Source organism: Chrysochloris asiatica, unplaced genomic scaffold (genome assembly GCF_000296735.1).
Source record: "Chrysochloris asiatica unplaced genomic scaffold, ChrAsi1.0 scaffold00045, whole genome shotgun sequence".
Lineage (NCBI taxonomy): Eukaryota > Metazoa > Chordata > Mammalia > Afrosoricida > Chrysochloridae > Chrysochloris > Chrysochloris asiatica.
Genome location: NW_006408563.1, coordinates 13,268,893 through 13,275,150, shown reverse-complemented (window position 1 = coordinate 13,275,150; position 6,258 = coordinate 13,268,893). Strand labels below are relative to the sequence as shown.

Here is a 6,258-nt window from a genome sequence, read left to right as displayed (position 1 = left end):
CAAGGCTCCAATAGTTGGTGTGAAATTTGAATAATGTGCTACTAACTGGTCTACCTTGTAGTTATATGAACATTATCCTATCACAGACAGCATTGTTATCAAGACAAATCTTAAAATCTTCTTTATGATGATGAAAGATTTATTTCATTCACATCATCAGCTGTACTTTGAAATGACAACTTTTTCTTAGTCAAATTATGAATACCATTCAACCTGAGGGGCTCATTTCCCAGCACTGTATCTGACAATGTTCTGCTGCTCTTCATTAGGTTTTCAGTGGCTAAACATTCAGAAGTAGTCTATCTCTCCTTCTTTCTAGTCTGCCTAAGTCTGGAAGATTAGTTGAAAACTGTCTACCATGGGTGACACATTGGTATTTAAAATGCTAGCTGCATTGCTTCCAGCATGACAACATCCAAGCCACCACAGTACAACAAACAGATAGATGAATGGTGGATCTTACTCACCATACTTGGTTAAATCATCTAACTATAAATTCCCATACCTCTTTTTACCTTTATTTTTTAATGGTAATCTATGATAATTCTGTTTAATGTTTGATTTAATGTTTGGTATGAAGTATAAATTCACCAGCAGTTTCTCAGGGAAAAGATGAGATTGTCTGCTTTCATGAAGATTTACAACTCAGAAATCCTACGTAGTGTCCCTATAAGTCAAATTCAGCTCAATGACAATATTTTTGTGTTTTGTTTTTTTTTAGTGAGTTGGATAACACTTCTGAGGCAATGACATTGAACTCTTAAGTTAAAGCCTTTGGATAAGTATACATTAGTGAGGGAATTGTAGGAATCATAAAGGACAGAATTTTATGAGTAGGAAAACTCTCTTTATTAGTTGTGTACTTTTGAAGTAATTTTTAAAACTTTTCTAAATCCATGTTTTCATGTATATAAAATAAAGAAAATAAATGAATCTTGGAGGATTGCTTATAAAGAACTTATCAAAGGATCAGCAAATAGTTATTAATATAACTATTATTCATATTAACACACCAAACACTGAAGAGGATGAAGAAGCAATTGAAGAATTCTATCAGATTCTTCCTGGTATGGTGCTGCCTGCCGGTTAATGCACTGGACTGCAAAGTTAGTTTGAGCCACAAGGTTGGCGGTTCAAGCTTACCAGCTGCTTCTTGGAAATCCTCCACAAGGTCTCTATGTGTCGAAGCCAGTTTGAACACAATTAACAACAACCAGATTCTTCAGTTTGAAATTGATCAAACATACAATCAAGACGCATTGATAATTTCTGGTGATTGAAAGAATTGGTAGTTGAGCGTGACCTTCATGATTGAATTTTGCAAGACCTACTAATTCTTCACTGGAAAATACCTTTTACAGTAGCATACATAGGAATCATATTGACCCTATCCGTGGGAAAAATTGATGAAGAAACTTAATAGCATCAGGCAAAACAACACCAGGGATGGCATAGACTATCAGTTGAGCATATGCAAGTTCTGGTTAAAGCTGAAGAAAATGAAAACATGCCCATGAAAGCTAAAATCAGACCTTGAATATGTTGTTATTAGGTAGCTTCCAGTTGATTTTACTCATATCAACACTATGAGAAAAAGAACGAAACAGTGCCCATAATTGTTATGTTTGAGGCCATTGTTACTGCCACTGTGTCAGTCCATCTCACAGAGGGTCTTCCTCTTTTTGCTTACCCTCCACTTTACCAAGAGTGAGGTCCTTCTCCATAAAACTGGTCCTATCTCACTTTTAAGGAACATAGAACTGGTCCATGCTCACTTTTAGGGAACATTCTAGCAGCACTTCTTCCAAGACAGATTTATTTGTTCTTCTGGCAGTTTATGCTACTTTTAATATGTTTTGTCAAAAACATAAGTCAGGTGCATTGATTAATCTGCAATCTTCCTCATCCATTGTCTAACTTTAATATGCATATGAGGCTATTGAAATATCATGGCCAATTAAGAAATGCAACAAGAGATGCTGATGTCAGATGGATCTTGGCTAAAAGTAGAAAACACCAGAAAGCGTTTTTGACTATTCAAAGATATTCAACTGTGTAGAAAATTATGGATAGTATTTTGAAGAATAGATATTCCATCAAACATAATTGTGCTCCTGAGAAACCTGTTCATAGTCCAAGTGGTAGTCATTCAAACACAACAAGAAGATGCTGAATTTAAAATCAGGTTTAAAATCAGGTGAGGTGTGTGTCAGGCTTCTACACTTTCCATATACTTACTCAGTCTGTATGTTGATCATATAATCTGAGAAGTTGAATTATATGAATAAGACTGTGGTATCTGGATTGGAGGAAGGTTCATTAACAACCTTAAACATGCAGATGGCATAACCTTGCTTCCTGAAAGCGAAGAGGACTTGCAGTATTTATTGATGGAAGTCTAAGAATACAGCTGTAAGTATGGATTTCATCACACTGTAAAGAAAATAAAAATCCTCACACATGGACCAAAAATAACATCATGATAAACAGAGAAAAGATTGAAGTTGTCAAGGAATTTGCTTGGATTCACAATCAACATTCATGGAAGTATCAATCAAAAAATCAAAGGATGTATTGCATTACCAAATCTGCTGCAAAGGACCTGTTTAAAGTGTAGGAGCAAAGATGCCATTTAGAGTAGTAAGGTGTACCTGACTCCATCCTTTTATTTTCAATTGCATCATATGCATGTGAATGTTGTTCAATGGATAAGTAATATCTTAGAAGAATCAATGCGTTTGACTTATTGTGGTGGAGAAGAATATTGAAAGTAGCATGGACTGCCAGAAGCACAAATAAATCTGTCTTGAAAGAAGTACAACCAGAAAGCCCCTTAAAAGGAAGGCTAACTGGACTCCATCTTACTAACTTTGGATCTGATGTCAGTCCCTGGAGAAGGACACAATGCTTGGTATAGTGAAGGATTACCAAAAAAAAAAAAAAAAAGCCACAAAACAAAACAAAAACCAGGGAGATCCTCTGTGAAATACATTGCCACAATGGCTGCACCAATGGGCTCAAACACACACACAAAATTGTGTGGCTGGTGCAAGACCTGTTAGTGTTTCCTTCTATTGGACATAGGGTCATTATGAGTTGGAATCAACTTTCCAGCACCTAACAACAACAATCACATTGCACAACAGAACAAAGCAATGCTATAGTTGAGCCATTGCTGCTGCCACTGTGCGATTCAATCTCTTTGGGGGTCTTCCTCTTTTGTCTGACCCTCCACTTTACCAAACATGATATCCTTCTCCTGCGCCTGGTCACTCTAAAGTATGAGAGATAAAGTCTAGTCATTCTGACTTCCAAGGAGCATTCTAACTGTACACCTTCCAACACAGATTGCTTTATTTATTTATTTATTTATTTTTTTTGGTAGTCCTGAGTGCTTTTACTACTTCCCCCCAACACCATAACTCAAACACATCAATTATTCCACTATCATCCTTATTCACTGTCCAACTTTCACATGCGTATGAGGTTATTGAAAATACCATGGCTTGAGTCAGGTGTGCCTAGATCCTCAAACTGACATCTTTGCTCTTGGGCACTTTAAGGAGATCTTGTGCAGCAGATTTTCCTAATGCAATATGACATTTGACTTCTTGACTGCTGCTTCCATGAGTGTTGATGGTTGATCTGAGCAAAATGAAGTCTTTGACAACTTTAATCTTTTCTCCATTGATATAGATTGTTTATTGGTCCAGTGGTGAAGATTTTTATTTTATTTAAATTGAGGTGCAACCCATACCAAAGGCTATGTTCTTTGATATTTATCAAAGTAAGTATAGGTCCTCTTCACTTTTCAGCAAGCAAGGTTGTATCATCTGCATTTTGTAGGTAGTTAATAAATCTTTCAATCCTGATACCATGATTTGATTCATATAACCCCACTTGTAAATTCAGGGGGTATATGTTCAAGTTGATATTTTGACTCTTATAGATTTGCTTAAATTTTCTTCAACTTTAGCCTGAACTTGTATAAGAGCAACTGACTATTACACAGTCTGCCCCAGGCCTTGTTTTGGCTAATGATATGGAGGTTTTTCACCATATCTTTCCACAGATGTAGTCAATTTGATTTCTGTTTATTCCATCTGGTGTGGTCCATGTGCATAGCCACCTTTTATATTATTTAAAAAGGTATTTGTGCTTCGTCTCGGAGAAAACAACAAATGGTGGGTGACACTGGTGCAGCAGGAAGGCCCAGAGGCAGGAGTCCTCAGTGGCTTCCGCGAAGGTTTCAGCAGTGTCCTGCAGGGCTGGGTGCCCAAGGTGGTAGGGCCCGTGGACGAGGCCGGCCTCTCGCGGAGTCAAAGCCAAGGGCAAGGAGTGGCTCCCTGTCATCAAGTTGTGGCATCTGGTCAAGGGCATAAATATAAAGTCCCTTGAGGAGATTTACCTATTTCCATGCCAATCAAGGAGTCTGAAATAAATGACTTCTTACTGGGAATGTCCCTCAAAGATGAGGTTTTGATGATCATGCCTGTGCAAAAAGAGACGCACACTGGCCAGTGGACCAGGTTCACGGTGTTTGTTGCCATTGGGGACTACAATGGCCATGTCGGCCTAGGTGTCAAGTGTTCCAAGGAGATGGCCACAGGGTGGCCACAGCCATGCATGGGGCCATCATATTGGCCAAGCCGTCCATCATGCCCATGCAGCAAGGCTACTGGGGGAACAAGACCTGCAAACCCCATACAGTGCCTTGCAAGGTGACCAGCCACTGCTGCTATGTCCTGGTGCATCTCATCTCTGCTCCCAGAGGCACTGGCATTGTTTCAGCTCCTGTGCCCAAGAAGCTACTGCTGATGGCTAGTATGGATGATTGCTACACCTCAGCCAGGGGCTGCACTGCCACCCTGGGAAACTTCACCAAGTCTACCTTTGTTGCCATCTCCAAGACCTACAGCTATCTCGGACCTGACCTTTGGAAAGAGACTGAGTTCACAAAGTGTCCTTACCAGGAGTTCACTGATCACTTTGTGAAGACCCACACCAGAGTCTCTGTGCAGATGACTTAGGCTTCAGCTGTGGCCACTGCATAGTGGTTTTGATAAAAGAAAAATAAAAGTGAATTCAACCTGTTGGGGAAAAAAAAAAAAAAGGTATTTGCAATGAAGAAGTCACTGGCCTTGCAAAATTCTATTGTACCATCTCCAGCATCGTTTCTATCACCAAGGCCAAGTTTTCTGACTAATGATCCTTCCTCTGTGTTTCCAACCTTGGCATTCCAATTACCAGTAATTATCAATATGTCTTGATTGCATGTTTGATCAATTTCTGACTGAGGAAGTTGGTAGAATTTTTCATTTTCATTATCACTGACTTTAGTGACTGGTACACAGATTTGATTAAAAGTGGTATTAACTGGTATTCCTCATAGGCATGTGGATATAATACTAGCACAGACTTCATTGTACTTTAAGAAAGATATTGATGTTCTTTTTGATGATTAATGTGATTTCATTCCTTTTCTATTTGTCATTCCTGACATATAAACCATGTAACTGTCAGATTCAAAATGGCCAGTACCAGTCCACTCATCTCACTAATACCTGTTGTTGTTGTTAGGTGCCATCAAGTCAGGACCGACTCATAGGGATCTTATGCACCCCAGAATGAAACACTGCCTGATCCTGGGCCAATCTCACTACTATTGCCAGACTTGAGTTCGTCAATGCTTCCACTTGGCCAATCCATCTCATTGGAGGTCTTCCTCTTTTTTTTCTGACCCTCCACCTTGCCAAACATGATATCCTTCTCTAGTGACTGGTCCCTCCTGAAAATATGGCTAAAGTATGAGAGACAAAGTTTGGTCATCTTGACCTCCAAGGAGCACTCTGGTTGCACTTCTTCCAAAGTGGAGTTATTGGTTCTTTTGGCAGCCTATGGCACTTTCAATATTCTCCTCCAACACCATAACTCAAAAGCATCAATTCTTCTACAGTCTTCGTTATTCACTGTCCAGCTTTCACATGCATATAAGGTTATTGAAAATGCCATGGCTTGGGTCAGGTGCACCTTAGTACTCAAGGTGACATCTTTGCTCTTCAATACTTTAAAAAGGTCTTGTGCAGCAGATTTTCCTAATACAATACGCTGTTTGATTTCTTGACTGCTGCTTCTGTGAATGTTGATAGTTGATTCAAGAAGAATGAAGCCCTTGACAATTTCAATCTTTTCTCCATTGATAAGAATGTTGTTTATTGGTCCAGTGGTGAGGATTTTTGTTTTCTTTACATTGAGATG

The 6,258-nt window shown here is 39.1% G+C and overlaps 1 pseudogene; it reads left to right on the top strand.

Annotated features, from left to right (window-relative positions):
- The first annotated feature begins 4,181 nt into the window (after positions 1-4,181).
- LOC102842099 lies at positions 4,182-5,054 on the top strand (annotated as a pseudogene).
- The last annotated feature ends 1,204 nt before the right edge of the window (positions 5,055-6,258 follow it).